Genomic DNA, 20,552 nt, shown 5'->3' with positions numbered 1-20,552 from the left:
CTGAGACAAAGTCTGCTGGAAATCAGTGGCTAGATGTTGAGAGTCCCTGAGACTCAGTGGTGAGTTACATATTCCATATGTCCAGAATTACTCAACATTGGCTCACAGCAGTTTCTATGGGGGCGAGCCTTTCAACCATTAAACACCAATAGGCTGACAGAGAGCAAGACTTCAGAGCACCTTTAATAAATCGTCTTTTTGGTGTGAGAAACAGGACGGTGATGGGAGTCACCGCAAGAGACAAACATGGAAAGGGGTGAAAAGACAGACAAACAGAACAGAGCTGGCAGAGATCAGAAATACGCAACAGTGCTGAGAAGTGGACTATCAACATCTCTGTTCCTTTGTTCCCTTATTATGCAGGACATACTCATATGCAATGCAAAACTGTTTTTTTTTTAATGATGTTGTTTATGGTATCCCTCAATATCAATCTTTGGTTTTCTCAATTTGCTAACGCAAGATGAAGGTGACACTATCTGCGCAGCCTGGAAGAACTACAGTCTGCCAGTTCACCCCTTTTAATCAGATGTCTGACTGTCAATCCCAAACGTGACTGACAATGATATTACTTTGAGCTCAAATGATTGAGAGAGGCAGTGATAAAGAAAATGCTCCCCATAAAGTAGATTGAGGTGGCCTGTCTGCGTAATTAAATAGCCTTACCTCAGCTTTACAATGACACATCACGACATGACTTACAAGTCTGCAATCTGACCTTAAATATGTGCAATGCAAAATGCAACTTACAGCCTTTTCTAATCCTTTAATATCACTTAAACATTTAAACATTATTGAGTTCCCATGAACAGCTACCAAATGCGAATTCAACCTTTGGAATCAAATCCAGACCTTTTATCTGCTTAATTTGTCATGAAATAATGAGGGAACAAGCCACACCCGGTCATGAAACTGATTTATTGTCAATTGTCCAGTTATTTTTGAGCCCCCAAAAATAAGGGACTTTGTATAAAAATGGCTGTAATTCCTAAACAGTTATCTTGATATTTTTGTGAAACCCCTTGAATTAAATCTGAAAGTCTACTCTCCTAAATAAATAACCTGAGCGATTACAATAGGGTTCCCAGCACCAGTGGTACAGGGAGCCATGCTGTTTTGCATGCGTTGTCCACAGCACCCTCAGCCTGGACCCCTAAGAAGACCTGGAGGTAGGCATTAACAGAGTCCAACACATTGGCATTGGCTCCCTGTAAAATCCAGAATAGAATTTAAAATCCTCCTCCTCACCTACAAATCCCTTAATGGCCAGGCACCATCATATCTTAAAGAACTCATAGTACCCTATTACCCCAGTAGAACACTGCGCTCCCAGAACGCAGGCTTACTTGTGGTTCCTAGTGTCGCCAAAAGTATAATGGGAGGCAGAGCCTTCAGTTATCAGGTTCCTCTACTGTGAAACCATCTTCCAGTTTGGGTCAAGGAGGCAGACACCCTCTATACATTTAAGAGTAAGCTTAAAACCTTCCTTTTTGATCAAGCTTATAGTTAGGGCTGGCTCAGGTTTGTCATGAAACACCCCCTAGTTATGCTGCTGTAGGCCTAGAGTGCCGGGGGAGTTCCCATGATGCAGCGGGCTTCTCTCTCCTCCTCTCCCCCTCCATTTGTATGCATTCATATCCAATCAATGCTTGTGACTAACTTGACCTCTTCTCTCTCCTATAGTCTTGTGCTTTCTCATCTCCCTCCTGTCACTTTCTGCACCATTTGCCCCCTGGTACAACATAGTCCGGAACTGGAACTGCAAACCACCTACAGCCTCCATGATCCTGCTCAACACCCACTGCTTCAATGATTATGATTATCATTATCATATGTAGTTTTTAGCTGTACTACTAGTATTATTATTAGCCGTATTATTATAATTATTAGTTTTATTATTAGTCTCATTATTATTATTCATCTTTATGTGTTCTCTTTCATCCTTCCATTCTTTGAATATGTAACCTCTGATGATATGTGCGAATTTCATTATTTTTTTCATTATTTTGCATATTTCATGATTTTGGCACCACCTAGTTGCTAACTGGTGCCAAATTTTGCAAAAAATGCTCTTGGGAGCATGGTTAACTAGTGAGCCGAAATTTGTATTAATCAAGTAGCAACCCACCACGACTTCACCCATTGGTTTGTGAACTGCCGTTTTGAAGCCTAAAGTCTGGCATTTTGCCCATTGCCACCTTGTGTTTTTTGGGGCCAGAACCATATTTGGATGAGACGGTGGAGCTGAGGAGGAGCGAGGGGTGGAAATGACTGAGAACCCAGAGACACTATGCACACCCACCTATACCGGCACCCTGACTGCACTAGGCTCTTGGCTGCGCCATGCGAAGTAGCTAACAAAGTTCGTTTGCACAATTCGAGGTAAACTTCATAATTGTTAAAGTAATCTTATTAGCTAATCAGATACATGTATACATTTGGCAATTATTATATATATATATATATATATATATATATATATATATATATAAACGAGGAGTAAATTTGTAATGCTATTGTAGCTTAAGTTAGTATGGGTGTAAGCTAATGTGTGTAACCACTTGTGGCAAAACCATAGCCTGTATACAAAAGGTAAAACATTTTTAACATTGTGTTTTAAAATTGGTTCTGCAAATCTAAGGCTACGTTACCTAACTTAGTTAGTTTTAGCAGTGACATCAGGTTGTCAATGTCGTTAAGTTATGGTTACAATAGGATAACGTTATTACATTTAACTGTTGGTGACTCGACATAATGTTCGTTCAAGAGCCAACAGATCAGCTGATGGACATTAGCTCTATTAACTAAGTTTACGTTACAACACAGAACTATATTGATTAACATGTTTTCTCCGATATTCTCCTAGTGAAATTAACAAAGTACAGTTCAACACATGGTTCAACATTATGAGTGTGCATTAATATAAACCGTGTCTGGTTAAGTGTTTGTAGGTTATTTTGTGCAAATCCTATTCATTTCATTGTTGATGATGGACGTCAACACATCTATTGGAATGATTTCTTTCTCACTCTTTCAGAATAGGTAACATTACTGTGTGCTGGGAAACATCATGCCATGTGCACCCACACAATGCCACCAAAGAGAGTCACTTTTACAATGTTTTTTTGTGGGGATAGCCAATATTTTTTTTATTTTAGCCCCAAACATAGCCCACAGTGTCATGCCTTATGTGATAAGTGTTATATTTGTTAATGTTCTTTTTTTTTTTTAATTTAACACTTCTGGCCATAACACTTTTCAGTCTTACCAGTTATGCTCTTTCTTGTTCCCTTCACCCTCTCCTATTTCCTTCCCACTCTTATTCCCTTAACAGCCCAGTCTTTACCATGCCATAATCTTTTGCCGCCATGTTGGACAGAACTGTAACAAATTGTAAACAGTTGTAAACATTAGAGTTCATAGTTCATATAGTTCATAGATCTCAGATTATCACAGTTAATATCAGTGTGCTGTTTCAAGAGCATCACTAATTTAGAGAGACGTTGTTACTGGGGTATATTTACATTCAAATACTTTACATTCAATATTGCTTTTGTTGTCCTTTTCATCGTAAGTAAAGTAAGAAATTGTTGAACAGCCCCCCCTCATAGTGATATGATCATTATGTGAATGAACAGCCTTTCTAAATAGAGATTCAAACATAGTATTTATCTTAAAACAGTGTTCTGTGCTAACAGAAGGTGCTTATACTGAATGTCAGACACACCAAGGGGGAAGAAAGACATCAGTGTAACACAGGACAGTTTAATTCATTAACAACAACAGTGGTTAATTTCAAAGTAACATATTGGAAAGTTTTCTTGTTCTGGGCTTTCCATGTACTTTAAGAAAGGGCTTTAGTCACTTCACATTTAGATCAGCAAATTTCTTTCTACAGCTTATCTGTGCGGCAATTTAAATATTATATTTAACCGTAGTGTCAGTCACTATGATCATATTCTGCCTGTTTAACCTTCCAGTGTACATTGCAGTAAATAAGTCTCACAACCTGTGAATTTGTTTTAGCTCTACATTAGACTTAAGAATCAATGTCTATGATTTGTTTAAATAATGATGTGTCCCATTTGATTATTTAGCATCCTCATTTCCTCTCGTCTCCTCTCTCCCTCGCATCCCTCAGGTTTGATCATCAGTTAATGCTCGCACTAGCTAGCTAGCTGGGTCAGCAAGGTGCATCAGTAAATCACATTCAATGGTAATTATTTGGATACTAATTGTCTCCCCTTCTTTGGTCAAAAAACAGAGGAAAAAAAACACCCAAACTTTTGGGGTGCATTGTACACATTATACTTAACTCAAAATTTGCATATAAAGTGCATTAAAATTGGAAACCGTTAAGAAAATAAACATTTACTTACCGAAAAAAAACTAGATACCAGAATCCTTGGAGGGTGTGTCACTACAATTAACCGAAGAACATGCTATAATTACGGGCTTATTACGAGCTAATGAACAGAGTAACAGTCTGTGGAAAATGCCTACTCCACTGACAAATGAGAAATAACAACACAAATGAACCAAAACAATTTGTCTGACTGGAGTTCACTGGTGAATGACTCCCCTGGCCTCGTCAAAACGGTTTGTCTGTCAATCATTACAGAATGGCTATGGGCTAAGCATGTCAATCAACCAGACATGCCCCCCAAATATACCTTTCTTTAAGGCCTAATATCTAATGGATGATGAAATTATTTTCAGGAGGATCACCAGAACATTAACCAGAGTGAATTTAGCTAATTACACCATGATGACTTGTGGAAAATTTTATTGACTTAGTATTTAAAGAGAGAAGTTGGCTTTTTGAATGGGAGTCTATTGGAGCCAGAGATAAGGCACGTCCGCGTTTGATTTCACTTTTCAGACCCGGAGTCTATGTCCATTTTCATATTCAGTTTATGGTGGTAACTGGAGAGATTGTTGCCAAGATATACAAAACTTCCTGTTTTGACTGCAACCTATAGGAAGTTGTTCCTTTATAGCTTGCGCATTTTTTGGATTGTCAAAATTCTTTTAATACAGTTTTTATCATAAGGGTCCATACATTCTAGGTGCAAATTTTCGTGCAGATCGGACTCAGACCCAGGAGGAGTTCAAAAAAGTAGGTTTTGCATATTTAGCCATTTTGTAAAAAAAAAAAAAAAAAATTATACACGAAATGGGCATGACCTACATCATGAGAATCAACTAAATTCAGGGAAAGCTAGCACATAAGGTTTTTGAATGTGTGATGTACTATGTGGGAGTGGGGTCTTACATGTGTTACCATTACCATTCTATATCTCCCCTGAAAATTTAACTTAAAAAACACAAGGGTAAGTTTTCTACCCCAAGTTTTGAGGTAAGTGATATGAAAATCATGATTATTCTTAGATGCTATGTGTTTAATTTAGGCAAATTGGACTCCAACCTAAATTAAGTCTGAAAAAGTTGGTTTCGCATTTTTTTCAATTTTGTGTAAAAGTACCGCCTAGTGGCCAATATGTACCAAATTTTGCACAGATCCTCAGTGTGGAACAACATACTACTGGCCCAACGTTTTGTGTTAATCAGACAGACCGATATAGTGATATGACATCACTTCCTTTGTATGAGTACATGTTTTTCCTTTATTACTTTTGCATATTTTAGAGTATCAAAAGTCCTTTAATAACTTGTGATCATGAGAGTACAAAGATGACACGTGCAAAGTTTCATTCAGATCGCATTTACAGCCTAAGAGTAGTTTGGAAAAATAATTTCAGTGTATTTAATGATTTTGCAACCAAAGCGATACCCAGAGGCTAATTGGCCCCAAATTTTTCCAAGAAACTCAGTGGACCATTGGAAACTACTGAGACGGGTTTCATGCTAGTAGGAGTGATGGTTGCCAAGATATGCAACATTTCCTGTTTTGATTGCAACCTATAGGAGGTTGTTCCTTTATTAGTGACACATTTTTTGGATTGTAAAAATTCCTAATAACTTTTTATCATGAGAGTCCGTAGATTCTATGTGCAAAGTTTCGTTACAGCCTAAGAGCAGTTTCGAAAAACAATTTTAGCAAAGTGGCACCAAATTCTGCACAGAGCCTCAATGGACCATGGGTCCATTGAGACCAAGTTGTTCCTTTATAACTTATGCATGTTTTGAATTATCAAAATTCTTTTACTAAAGTTTCATCATGACAGTCCATTCAGCTAAATTCAGGAAAAACTTGCACATAAGGTTTTTGAATGTGCAATGTATTATGTGGGAGTTACTGGCAAAAACATACTCAACTCGATTATAGTGCCACGGGCTGGTGGACATGTCATTTTTGTTATTTGACGTTTGCACCATTCTATACCTCCCCTCAAAATTTCACTTACATAACTCTTTCGATGTATGCTGCAGTACCACTTTTACCAAAGGAAGAATAAAAATAAAATAAAAACCTGAGCAATTACAATAGGGTTTGCAGCACCACTGTGCTGCTGGGAGCAATGTTGCTTTGCTTGCGTGGATCTTAGCCATCTCAGGCTTGGACCCCTAAAAAATCTAAGCAATTACAATTGGTTTTCGAGCACTGTTGGTACTGGGAACCATGCTGCTTTTTATGCATAGCCCCTAGTCCCACTGGCTTGGACCCATAAATATTGCCACTGGCATTCTGCACACTGACAGTGTTATATCAATAAAATAACTACAAATTACAGTAGGAACACAGAACAGAATAAAATGATTATAGTACAATATAATTTACATTACATTATATTAAAATGTTTTGTATAAGAAAAACATAGTATTTTAGAATAATCACTGTTTTCAATAAAATAGTACAATTTTATAAATATAAAAAGTTGTGAATTAATATTTACAGTGTGTTTCAGGTTAAATCTGATTAATAAATATTATTGTTCTTTTTATCAGAAAAAGTGTCAAAGACCCTTTTGTTGATCGTACATGAATGTACAAGTGGTCAGTACATTCTCCTTAAGCTGGAAGAAAAAAAAAGGGACTTGAGTAAGGCTCAAACAGAGCTGAAACTCATCACCAAGTCACCTACACGATGGGGTTCCAGACTCAACATGATTGAGAGTGTTGGACCAGGAAAGGGCCATTTCTCAGGTCCTGAAGGCAGACAAGAGAACAAGGCATTTGGTCACAGATGCACTCTCAGGTGAGGACTATGTGAGTGGTTCTTCTGTAAAGTGCTTCACCTGTTGAAAGTCAACATCCTGAGTCTGAATAACAACGATACTGAACTAACAAAAACAATGAATGATTCTTGTTTACCTCACTTCTAAATATCAGTACCCCAACACTGACAATCCAGAGCTATTTCTGAGCCGGATTCCCTGCTGACCAGCAACATCGGCTCAACCTGCATCTACCTACGTTTGCATATCGGAGCCCTGAGGCAGAACAACCACCACCAAAGAAAGCAAAGAAAACATTGTCCATCTTTTTGAAAACCTCAGGTGCCGTAACTGCAGCCGAGGCTGCCACATCTGCTTCCCCATCTCTACAAGAGGCAATAGATGGGGAATTGAAGGCCTGCCTGTCCACACCAAATGCAGAAAGTGAGAACGATCCTCAGGAATGGAAAGTCCATGAGGGAAACTTTACAAGGGTTAGCCAACTAGCTAGAAAGTATTTGTGCATTCCGGCAACAGGTGCTTCCTCAGAAAGAGTCTTCAGCGCTGGTGGCAATATTGTCACATGCCAAAGGGCAACTCTCTTAAGTTAATATACAGGTTTTCCTGGCTAAGAAAGTGTGACTTAGATCTTTCATACTTTGTCTTCTTTTAGAAGGATCTATAAGTTGTAAGAAGATGTAAAAGATATGTTCTAAATCTGCTCGGTTTTCAATAGTCAGGATTCAGACATATTATTGCACATTTTGTTGTTTGTCATTTAACCTTTTTTTCAATAAGCTATTCACAGTGTTTTCTAAACCATGTTAAAATATTGTTTGATGCTGTGGAGCTAGATTTTTTTATTATGTAGCAAGAGTGCACTTTACTTCAGTGTTGTTTAACTTTAGAAACCAATGTTCATTTTGGGAGTTATGCAAAAGTCTCTGATTGTATTTGAATACAAGTTTCAACCATGTCAAAATTCTTGTTGAACGTTTACTCTGCAGAATTGCACACTTGATTAAAATCTTTTCGAAAAGGTACTTTGGCCTAAATGGTCAGTTACTGTTTTTTCTTTTAGGTTTTGATACCTTATAGGGCTATATTTTTAAATAGGGAAATTATTTTGGTTGTACTGTTCAGTAACTTGCAAAATAGTCTTAAAATCCAACATGAACAAGAATCATGATAAGGTTATGGATCTTGATTGTGCCTGTCTCTACACACTGCAGAAACCATGCACTACACCTCAATTTAAAATAACATCCTAAGAGCAACAGCACACGGTGGAATATTCACTCACCTCCATACCTAGTCAGGCCACATTAGCCCTCTATGTTGCCTCGACAAGCTTCCCTATGTATTAAAACCTTAAGCTCAGTTTTACATAAAGGCCTCAGTGAAGGAGAATAAGGTCAGTCCAAGGGTAACTGAGCCCCCTGACCGGGAGGCATATAAGCCAAATGTGATTCATCAAGGCCCAGAGCTCCAGGGTCAGGCCACAGTAAGGGACATGTATCCCTAGTAGGGAAGGCCTTGTTGCACCTTCAGAAAGTCAACATTCTCCAGTTTGTGCAACAAATCCTAATGAGGCTATTCTCTGTAGGGGGAACAAGGCCCTTGTCTGTGGAGATTTGTCCGCAGAGCTAAACAAACAAGGAAAAATTTAGTGAAGCGACCCATTCGCTTATACTCTCTCTGCCTCACACACACAAACCAAGACTGATCAGGTCAGAGAAGCCAAACTGTGTTCTGCAGGCCAATGCAAAGAGAAGGGTTAAGAGTGGTTTCACACAAAGAATCAAGTCATAAAATATTAAGCAGGAAATACACATAGGCATGTGAGTGATGGCCCATGACAAATAACTATTTGGTTAAGCTACTGGCAGTAGGTTAAGAAAGCATAGGTAGACTCAAACCCCCAATGTAAGATACAGTCCTGGTTGAAATTATTGGCAATGATGGTTTTACTGCATAAAAAAGGGGCTGACGGTTTCCAGTTTCTTTTTCACAATGGCGAAGACAAGAGAACTGTCCGAGAGCCTCATAAATGCTATTATCAGGCTACAAAGCAATCGTCAAAGATCTTTAAATCTGTTTCAATAGTTTGCAATACTATCAAGATGTTTCACAGTCATAAAATGTAGGGCTCTATTGGCGAGGCCAAGGAGGACACCACTACTGAAAAAGACACAAAAAGGCAAGACTAATGTTTGCAAAAACTTTTATAAATAAACAACAGTTTTCCTGGGATTATGTTCTATTGACAGATGAAACCAAAGTAGTGCATTGTTTTTTTTTAGTTTTTTTTGTATAGTTGACGAAATGAAGCCCATAAGGAAAAGAACACCCTACCTACAGTAAAACATGATGGAGCTTCTATCATGCTGTGGGGCTGCTTGCTGCCTCTGGTACTGTAGGTATTGTATGTATCCAAGGAATGATGAAATCTGAAGATTACTAAGGCATTTTACAGCGAAATGAGTTATTCAGTGTCAGAAAAGTAGGTTTGAGCAGGTCTTGGGTGTTTCAGTAGGACAACAATCCAAAGCACACATCCAGCAGCACAAAAGAATGGTTGAAAAGGAAGGATGGACTGTTTTAAACTGGCAAGCAATGAGTCCTGACCTAAATCCCATTGAAAACCTTTGGAGGGACCTGAAATCTGCCATTACATAAACGACTCCTGAAAACTTAGAGCTTGAACACATAGCAATGGAAGAGTGGCAAGAACTACTAGCAGACAGCTGCAAGAAGCTTTTTAGATGGCTACAAGAAACATTTAGAGTTTGTCATTGATGCCAAACGTTATGCAACCAAATATTAATGAAGGGTGTCAATAATTGTGTCTGGGGTACAGTTGTGTTTGTATTATTTCACTGTTATGCAAGTAATGTTTTTTTTTTTTTAATTTTCTTTTGTTCAGTAACCTTAGACATTTTATTAAAATATTTTGATTATACAAAACTGGTTCATTTGCATTTATATCTCTCAAGATATTCTCAGTTATGTACTTAAAATTCAGGGGGTGCCGATAATTTCAACCAGCACTAGTAAGTCCGCATTTTGGGCAGTCTCAAATGCAGTGTTGAGATTTATGTCCTGCTCATATAACTACTGGATTTTATTGCTGTGACAACAAATAGGCTAAACACACCGATGTAAGAAAAAGAAAATTAGTTAGGAATCATACAAGAAAAAAATCAAGTTATGACTGTAGAATAAAATTCATCTTTGACAAATATATGGGGCATAAATGTCAGAACCAATTATGGAAAAGTTTCTATCTTTGGTTGCTATTCCTACAAACGCAATACAGACCAAAAAAATTTACTGACAAGAGACAGCAGGACAGAAAAAGGGCGATGTTCAAAGACATTCCCATGTTTCTGATCTTTCTTTGGGGCCAGTTCACCTGAACCACATTAATTCATTTTTCCTTCCTGTGCCTCTTCCTTTTCATTAGGAAAACAGTGAAGGTAATGTCTTGTTGCAAAGCTCAATTTAAAAGTCAGATTGCCAAATATTACAAGGATATAGTTTGTCAATTCTATTGACCATAGTCCACTTTTTCTCAGAGGGGCGTAGAATAAAAAAGTGATAGTAATATGCAACACCTATTCCTTTTCAGCATCTTTCGCTTTATCAAATATACAAACAGTGACAGCTGTGGTGCAGACAGTGATATGGCAAAGCTCTGGGCCAGCGTGATGCTAGACAGGCACATGGGTTTGTTTCTCAGAGCACTTCTTCCCCGGCAGGGCCCTCTCCAGATCAGACAGCTGAAAGCAGTGTGCAGTGGCCAGAACCTGTAATATTTCACATATGCTTTTTGAGGAACAGCAGGCGCTATGTATTTCTTTAAAAAGCTGGGGAACCAAACCGAAAAGGGCCTATTGGGCAGCCTGCTTTCAGTTATGATGTCCATAAAGACGCTGAGATAGAAGCTGATGTGATGGATGGTCTGCGAGATGCCATGACAGGATCCATACCTCTGTCTGCTGAGGCTCCAGTTTGCTCGGGGGGATAATCCACATGCCAGAGACACGCCAAAAGCTGAATTTCCCCTAAATTTCCACTAAATTACACAGTATGCATCTAGCATCAGTAGTCAGGGTTCAAATCAGTTTTAGATAGTCATGTGGTGGTTCAGATACTGGAATAAATAAAGTTTGGAATAAAAAAATATGTATTTTCAGCTCACAGAGAATGTGAAATCTGATATCCTGCACTTACTAACTGGATGATTTAATTCAAAACAGGACAAGCTGCATTATGACTGAATCCATTAAGACAAATAATTTACAGATTATATTTTTATGTAAAGTAAAACTGAATTTTTAAGTGAGCATCTAAAATTACAGTCAAATGTACTGCAAAGTCAGGTGCCATTTCACAAGCTATATATTGTATACAAGTTTCTATACATCTTAATGCATTCTTCATTTAATCCTACATGGGGTTGGGATTGAAAGTATTCCACATTCACCAGAAAACTCCAAAAATACTGTTCTGGACTAACTAAATGTTTAGATAAATTGATTGATTGATATTTTATATTATTTATATATATTCATGGTTACATAGTGACCATTAATCCCCTCCTTACTGTATGTGTCATTCATTGCTTTCAGTAAGGACATCTTATCTCTCTTCTTTTAACTTTTTGATTATTATTTATTCTTTAGCTTTTGACTGATTCCAATTTCAATACAACCCAGTAATTCTATCAGATTTGACTTCATGCTTGCCTGTCTGAAATTAAAAACTGGATTAAAAACTTAACTTTTTATTGTTAAATACAGTTAAAATTCAAATACATATTTTTGGACCAGCCAAACACAAACATTTATTTAATGTCTCTCTGTGTCATGATGGTTTTGAATCTCACTGAGCGAAACGTTTAAAAGTCTTGGTGTCATTTTCGATCCTTCCTTGTCACTTGAATCCCACATCAAGTCTACTGTCAGGATTTTCACCACGTCCGCCAGAATCCACCCATTTTTCTCAATAACTGTTCGCTTCTCATCGAGACTTAATTATTGTATTTTCCTTTTCTCTGGACTTTACTGATTAATGATTGTTAAAAGAGGTTTAGGGATACTTCAGAGCTACAGGAAGGATTCTCCACTGATGCATTTCATTGCAATATGTTTGTCAAACTGATAAAAATACTTTAGTTTGGTTTAGCAGTATTACATACTGCACAATCTTAAATGGAACTTTACATTTTAATGTATTATCCAACCAACCCCTATACGCAATATTGAGAAATTAAGTTTAAACTAACGACTTAACAGTTATTTTTATGAAGCATAGCCTAATGTGCAAATCTCAGTGTGCATACATTACTTAGAATATGGATTTGGACACCAAACTGGCTGGTATAGCCTATTTTCTATAGCGTAAATCTTCTCACATTCTTCCATGTCAGGACTATAACTATGAAATTTGAGTCCTGAGTTGGATTTCATCCCTACTGAAAGCAAAATATTTATCTCAGATTGACCTAAATCCATGTCCCTGACAGGCCTGATAGTGAAAGGCTTTGTCTCCTCAGAGCTAGGAGAACATCTCTCTCTCAGTTTATCTGGCCAGCCAGCCTGTCAGCACCAAAAGACACAAATCCATACTACTGTGTAGCTGTTTGACATCTCTCCAAAGATAGACAGAGATTAGGCATGTTGGTGCCTTGGTCCACAGGATCCACCAATGTCTTCATTCTTCAGCTCAGCATCAAAGAATGAAGTGCAACAGTTCGAATTACAGACATCAAGAGTGCAGTCTCCATTGGCAACCAACTCCTGGCCTGATTAACCTCTGTGCCACCCCAAGGAGGGAAAGCAGAGAATACATCTCGTAGCAAGGCTAGATTAATTACAATACCAACAACTGTATATTAGCAACCAGACAATGGGTCACTCAGGTCATGCAGCCATTTCATGGCTCAGACCCTCAACCTCAACTCCTAAAAGGCAATTTACAGTGAAAGTTACAGTTGATTTAACCTTTGCCAATCATTTGTATTATTATTATTTTACATTAAAGTGGAACGAAATGTATTTTACAGTCTTTTTCCAGCTGTATCCTATCTCACTCCCTGTCTTTCTTAAATAGACTGCCAAGGCTTCTTAAAAAGATTTTCACCTTTTTCATTTTATATTTATTCATCTATCAGGCTGATTATATCAAAATATCTAATTTCCTATGAGTACAAATGCAGATTCAGATAGCTTAAGCTTTTTAAACAGGTCTACCATTTATTGCCTCTTTTTCCAACTAACATAAAAAATATTTTTCAGACTGTATGTGCATTACCTCACTTTCCTTTACTGCCACTGTTCAGGGAACATTTCCTTCAATTAAACACAGAGTTACAATCTGGAAAAATTACAGCATGTTATCAGCAGATGGACAAAAGATGATTCAGACCAGGCTAATATAAAGGCAGATGACGTATGGGATTCATTCTAAGGCAAAGGAGGTTAATATTGGTGTCGTCAGCAGAAGGTAATGGTGATAAATAAGAGCAAAAGAAAACAAAGAAACGCTGATTACACAACAGATGCTGATGCGGAAAATAGCAATTTTGCTAACTGTTACTTTTTCCAAGAAGGATGTATTCTATTGAAGGTAGCAGATTTTGCAAACAGATCTAGGCCACAAGAGCAAATGGAGGCATCATAAAAGCTTCCAACAAAAGTTCAACAAAAAACTCTGAATTTTGGTTTTATCACACTTTTTTCTGAATGGTGACACAAAGATAGCATAAAGACTGATTTAGAAACAGAGTGACGGACTGGCTTACAAAAGAACAGCTCTATGGAAAATCTTGTCCAGATTGAGGCCAAAATGAGATGGCAAGCAGCTGTTAGAGCCAGGTGTCCTGACCAGTTGTTCATAAGAGCTGGGAGGCCATGATGGAGGGACTCAGAGACATTTAGGAAGGGGGGGGGGGCATAGGTATAACAAGCAGATAGAGATGGTGAGGGTTGACAGGGAGGGAGGAAAGTGAAATGAAGAAAATGTATGTGTTCAGTAGGGTACACTCAAAGCAGTAGATTTTAGAGTTGGACACATGTACCAGTAGAGATCAGCACGCCAGACTTGACTCTGTTCTAGATTTGCAGTTGCTTTTTAAATTCCAGAAAGTGAACTAATAATTGCTCTGTGAATACACGTCAGTTCCTTATTGTTGCATAAAAAACAACAAATCACAACAGATCCATTTTACATAAAAAATGAACAATTTCCTTGAACAGCAGTTGACTAATTATTGCACTAAAACAGTATGTTGAACAAGCCATTGGTATCTATGTAATAAAGTTTTCTGGGCTAAAAGATCAACTGAGTTTATTGGTTTGATTTGATTTATTAATTGATATTTATTTAACATATAATGGTGTTCTCTGTATCACCTGTGGTAAAAGGGGGCTTTTTTCCTTTTCATTCTGTGTAAGTATCTCTGACCATATATAGTGCTGCTAATTGCTGTATGAAAGGATTCAGCACTCCGACGGCCCTTTAGTGATCAGGAGTTTAGTACTGTTGATGATGCATGGCTGCCCAATAATGAGAGGTATCGTCATCCTTGATTCCTGTCTTTATTGTAATCACAGTATAAATAAAGGATTTTCAGCCACTTGGTATCACCATGACCACAAGGTAGTATTAAACGTAATATTAAATCTTGCACAATGACATGCATACTGATAGTTCATATGGGCATCACAGATACAATTTAGATATTAGATCAAATACATAAAAGAAAATTCACACACAAATTTACCTCCTCATTTTAAGATTTTGGTTGGTAACTTGTGTTAATGAAGGCAACTGTAAGTCAGCACTAAGCTGGCTAGTATTGTTAACATGCCGAAGTCTCAACAGGACAACTCACAAGAAAGCCTCTGGACAGTGCGTACTACTGGGCTGATGTTGGAAAATAGCAAGCATAAGAATGCCCCCTGGTGAACTTTCCTGAAGTGTACAAGCAAATTCAAGATGATAAAGAAGTATCATAAAGCTAGAAAAGCCCAGCGGCAGGCTATACAAATGTTTGTAATGTTTTGCCACTACTAGACTCTAAAAACCAACGGTAAAAAACACAGGTAAAACACTTTCAAATTCAAATATGGGCAAGCTAACCATAGTGATTCCAGCATATGGCCAAAACAGGTTTGTGTGTAATTTGTCAATTTATGCTGTTCCATTGCTTACAATCTTTTTGGAAAATGAAATGTGAAGCATCCTTCACAGTCGTGGCCGTATGTTCTATGTGTGTAACATATTAATTTGTGGTGTAGGTGAGTAACTGGGAAATGTGTACTCCAGATACTTACTGTAAATTCTTGGGATTTCTTGGGAGTCCTCTCTGTTTCTTTGTGTTTCTAACAGCAAACACACGGATCACATCAAGCAGTGTCCGAGAAACTCTGATAAGAGAAAAGCATTAAGAAATCACTGAAAAACATTGTGTAAAATTTCCCAGCATAGTCTATATTTCTCCCACAGACGTTTGAACTTTATTAATTTGTTTTTATCTATGGCTTTCATGAAACAAAGTAGAAACATATTTGTGGAATTGACCTATACAAAACACTTCACTTGTCTTTAAATAAACAGAGCAGAGACTAATGAAACTGAAGACTGGGGTCACTTGTACTGATGTATTATGTCCAGACATAGGGTTGGGGGATCTTTATTAAGAAAACTGTGGGAGATAGGAACAGGCATTTATTATGATGATGGTTATCAACAAAAATTGAAAATCTAAGCCTAATTAACAAACTAAAAGAACTCTGAAGCTCCACTTAAACAAAAACACATTTACCCACGGTGTCACAGTTTTAGCACTAATATTGTGTTGTTGTTGAAGCCCAATACTTTCCCTCAGTCCAATCAACTGACACAGTGCTTTTTGCATTTCATTTTCCACTTCTGTTTCTAACAGTTCTGTGCCTCGAGAGCTGCTGGTCATATTCATATGATGTTCAGAAGCTATAAGCAGAGGATTAGTTTGCTAATGCTTGTAAGAGAAACACTTTCACAACAAACTAATGAAACAAAGAGCAAAGTCCAAATGCATGGGGAATTTAAGATACTTTTTACTTTCTCCAAAAATAAGTAATTGCTCCTCTTTTAGAAAATCAGAAGCTAACTTGACTGATACTACCATTATGCATGACTGAGATAGGGATTTGTGTGATGGTGCTGTACCTTAAAACATTAAGAAGTGAAAGTAACGGGTTAGTTTTTTCGTGTGGTAAGGATCACGGATATTCTAACCAGTCATTTCATATAATCCTAAAAGAGGTCACTGTTTAGATCACAAATACTAGCTTCAATATTTGCAATGTAACATCTCTAGAAGCCTTAGAATACCTAAATGTTACATACCATATCTGCTGGAGGTTCTGACATCTAATTTAGAGACTGGTTTCATGGATGTGGCTTTAAAAAAAATATGGAATGCGAATAAGATTTTTGTAGACTATAGGTATGACAAAAAAAAAGGCGGAGAACAAGGAGTCAATGTAGCCATTTTCTTTTAGACACTTATATTAAGCTGTTATAAATTGAGAAGCTAAAATTAATTGAGCTTTTATAAATTGAGAAGCTAAGTTGTTGGACAAATAATTGCTTCAGTAAGATAGAGCTGACTGACACTTCCCTTCCCTGCAAACAAAAACTCCTACTCCCACAAGCAGGTGTTCAAATAAAGGGGTTGAGCGACTTCTCTTAAAAATAGAAGAACAATACACCCAAACACAGCAGAAGAGTAGAACACAAAAAATATTTTGCACAACAATTGTTTCGACATTTACTAATGGAAATGTCCTGACAAGGTCTGCCACAAGATGCTTTTTGCTACATGTTTTAGCAAACAAACAATACAAAAATTATGCACTAATAAATGTTACACTATTTATTCGCAAGAGTTAACGTAGCAAAAACTTAAAATAACCACAGACACGCATATATATGAAATTCAGTTGTTACTTTGAGTTTTGAATGTTAGTTTTAGGCTGTAAGTTGTTCTTAAATCCATTTAAAGCAAAGTATGACGTTATCATTGTAATTCGGCCTTATGTCAAATCACAGCTGACCCTACCAATTTGCAAGCTAGCGTGAACCTTTAACGCTAAAGCATATGCGAACGTGAAATACGCTGCTATTAGACACGCTGTCTCATGATTACAGAATGCTCCAATCTCTGGATATTCAGCTTCGTTTTACCACCTAAACAAACTGACGCTGACGTTTAATCTCACCATGCTAGCTAAATTAATGCTGACTGACGCTGCTAGCCAGCTAACCTCCCTGACCAAAACAGCTGGCTAAACAATAACGCTAGCTCTGTTGTTTCTTTCACAACCTAGCTGCATAGTCACATGAGCACCCACCTGGTATGAAAGCAAAACACACGGTGAGTACTTAAAGGCGAAAACAAAAGTATTCCTGGTCCTCTGCTAAAGTGTTTGCCGGATGCATAGGTATCCACTATACAAGCATCAAACGATGTTAAGTGGGCAGCTGCGCACTGAGTTCTTGTTTGCACTCGACAGCAATTACGAGGTGTCTGCAAAAATGTAGGGAACTTCGGCAGTAGGAGGGGACAATGTACCTTAGCCACATATCTCCTAGTGGTCTATGTAGGGGTAAAGTACTTTTATATTATTCTAGTAATTTTTATTGCAATTATATAAGTAGTCCTTCTTTATTCTTGTATTATTAAATTTGTAGAAATAAGCACACATTTTTGGTGAGATTTAAAAATACAGGGCGGTATAGATCAGTCATAGCAAATTCATAAAGACCAGTGAAAAAAACGGAACAACGGAATCATTATATCAATTTTAAATAACGAATAACTGTCAAACAAATATGGTGCTGATGCAACATTATAGTAAATTGGGCATACTTCATGACAAATAATATTTCAAAAACAATATTTCAGTTTGCCATCCAGTTCTTCCATAACAGTTATGGCAGTAATGCACCTGAGAAGAGTATTTTGCAACCCACAATAAATATGGAGAAGATAGGACAAGATGGAAGCCAATAATAATAACTAAAATAGGAGGGAATTCGCAAAAAAAATTACTCTGAAGAATTACAAGCCTTTAAAATGGTTGTAGTTTCCCTCTGCTGCTCAAAAGTACATTACATGACTGTACATCAGGGTTAAGCTCATAAAAACCTGTCCTTTTTACAGTCTGCCCAGTTTGCTCTGGCCAAAACATGATTAGACTTGCTCTAATAAGTGTTGCCTTGTACTCATTATAATACCATGCAGACTCAGAGCATCATCTTGGATACAATAGTTTTACTGAACTCATAAAAGAGATAAGAATATTACAAATTATAAAAGGGCTGTCCATTGCCTAAGCATTTATATGTGTGCATATGCAGTATCCACAAGCACGCATAAAGGTGTATAGTCCCAGGATTTTTTTGCAAGGAGGTGTAGTCAGGTAATGAACAAAACTTAAACAGGCATTATGATAAATGTAATTTCCTGTTTGAAAAGTGTTGTGAGAATGGTTTAGTTTTATATTACCATGATGAGGACATGTATTGTGATTTTTTTTTGTGTCTGTCCTACAGAGGAAAGCTTTGTATTCCTGTGAAAATTCAGAGCTTTACTCTACTGGCCCAAGGTCGAAAGCTACTATAATACAAGAAACTACGACAATAATGTTTGCATAGATGAAACCTCATAAAAATTTAGGATTCAACTCAAGTTCAATTAATCAACAGTGACATTAAATTGAACTGTATCATGTCCTTGTAGCCTTGCAGACATTTTCCATCACCAACAACCTGCAGGACACTTTGTGTTTCTAAGAATGTGTTTTTTTTTTCTCATTGCTAAAGTATTTATCTTGACAAACAGAATTTGTGTAAAATTTAAGAAGAAAGAAAGAAAGAATTCAACTCCTTTTACCTGGAATATTCCTGAAAATTTGATGTTTTTATAATGACATTGAACTCCTGCTTCCCCAAACTTTCTCCTAAAAACATTACCAAAGTTTGATATCATGTTGGTAGTAACCTAATTTTTTTTCAAAGCATCATGTGACAAGAACAAGACATTGACATTTATAAATGTGTTATTTTTTTCCTCATACAAAAAGAAATGACTTGATTTTTCTTTTCTCATAGGTAGACTCTCAAATCAACAAGGAAATCACTGAAAAAGGTGGACAAATTATAAATTACTTTATTCAGTAAGAGAAAAGGTTTCATGCTAGGAGAGATATTATGATCGTCCATCAAACAAGCATCACAGAATACACACTTTAATTTTACAAAAATGGTTTTTCTCTAAATGAAGAATTGAAAACCCAGTTAGTTACTATTGTAAAAAAAAAAAAAAAAAACATAGTTATTTTCTAGACTTGAAAAAGTCTACCTCATTTATGGACAAAATTCAATTTGTTTCATGAGTTTAACAGCTGCAGTGAAGAAACCAATTTAGCTATATTGTATAAAGAACATAAAAAAATCACACAAATGTAAAAAATCCAAATAAAAGATAACTCTAAAAGATAACTCTAATGTGTATCAGATCAGTCCGTGCAGACAGAAAAAAACAACACATATTGGACAAAACACTCCTTTTTTTTCACTGAGGATTATTTTTGGACAATAGTTGTCACATGGGGGCAGTATGACTACAAGGCTATATAGTAAATTGCACAGATTTTGCAGAGCAGCATTCAAACCTCATTTACAAAATCTGTGGTACTGCTTTTTAAGTGAAAGTTGTAGTGTATCTCATATAGCAGTCTGTAAATATGTCATCATAAGCACCTTATATGAGCACTATGAGTCCACTTTGTACAATGCATGACTGTTAGGTCACAGACACCTCCTTTAAAAGCATTAATATTAATTATATATTACTGTGCAATACAAATGTTTTAAAATTGATCTGACTTGCCTGTTCAAAAGATCTTTGTCTGTAGTTAAAGGAGAGCAGAGCACTTGTTACTCTCTTTTCCTTGCTCTTATTTTCCCAGCATGACCTCTGTATCAAACTACATATTTGAAAATTATCATCCATGGAATTTTACCTGACACAAAAACTTTCCCTCTGCATTTGTAAGCAATTATTATTATTATTATCTCTTTAAAGCTCATAACAGTGAGTTTAAGAATAAAACAGTATAGCTTATCAACAAAATAGGCAACAACATGGTGTCACCAGACTTATTTTTCTGGAGTATAAAGAGAATGTCAATAATTGCAACAACTCTGCAGAGGTACAACAGGTGCAGGCTGAATAGAAGGAAATAGCACAGCAAAAAATATGAATGGTTAACTTTAATGGGCTCTGGTTTTCAGTTGAAATGTCTAATTGATGTGCATGCTAAGTTAGCCACCTGGATGCATTTCCTCTCCAGAGTTAAGCCTCTTTTAATTTCT

At 36.9% G+C, this 20,552-nt stretch overlaps 1 protein-coding gene across 2 annotated transcripts in view; it reads right to left on the bottom strand.

Annotated features, from left to right (window-relative positions):
• The window catches only part of disp1 (dispatched homolog 1 (Drosophila)), a 94,090-nt gene extending 76,385 nt beyond the window's left edge, over positions 1–17,705 (bottom strand). The window contains exons 1-2 of one of the 2 annotated variants that reach the window (XM_040125602.1): positions 17,525–17,705; positions 15,461–15,553 (exon numbers count right to left, since the gene is read on the bottom strand). The gene's annotated coding sequence lies outside the window, so the exon portion shown is untranslated. Of the gene's footprint in view, positions 1–15,460; positions 15,554–16,517; positions 16,761–17,524 lie in introns of those variants that run through there. The other variant, XM_040125603.1, reaches the window with a different exon arrangement.
• Positions 17,706–20,552: the final 2,847 nt, after the last annotated feature.

This window comes from Xiphias gladius, chromosome 4 (assembly GCF_016859285.1).
Source record: "Xiphias gladius isolate SHS-SW01 ecotype Sanya breed wild chromosome 4, ASM1685928v1, whole genome shotgun sequence".
Classification (NCBI taxonomy): domain Eukaryota; kingdom Metazoa; phylum Chordata; class Actinopteri; order Istiophoriformes; family Xiphiidae; genus Xiphias; species Xiphias gladius.
Note: the sequence above shows the minus strand (reverse complement) of the source record. Positions and strands in the feature narration are given on the sequence as shown.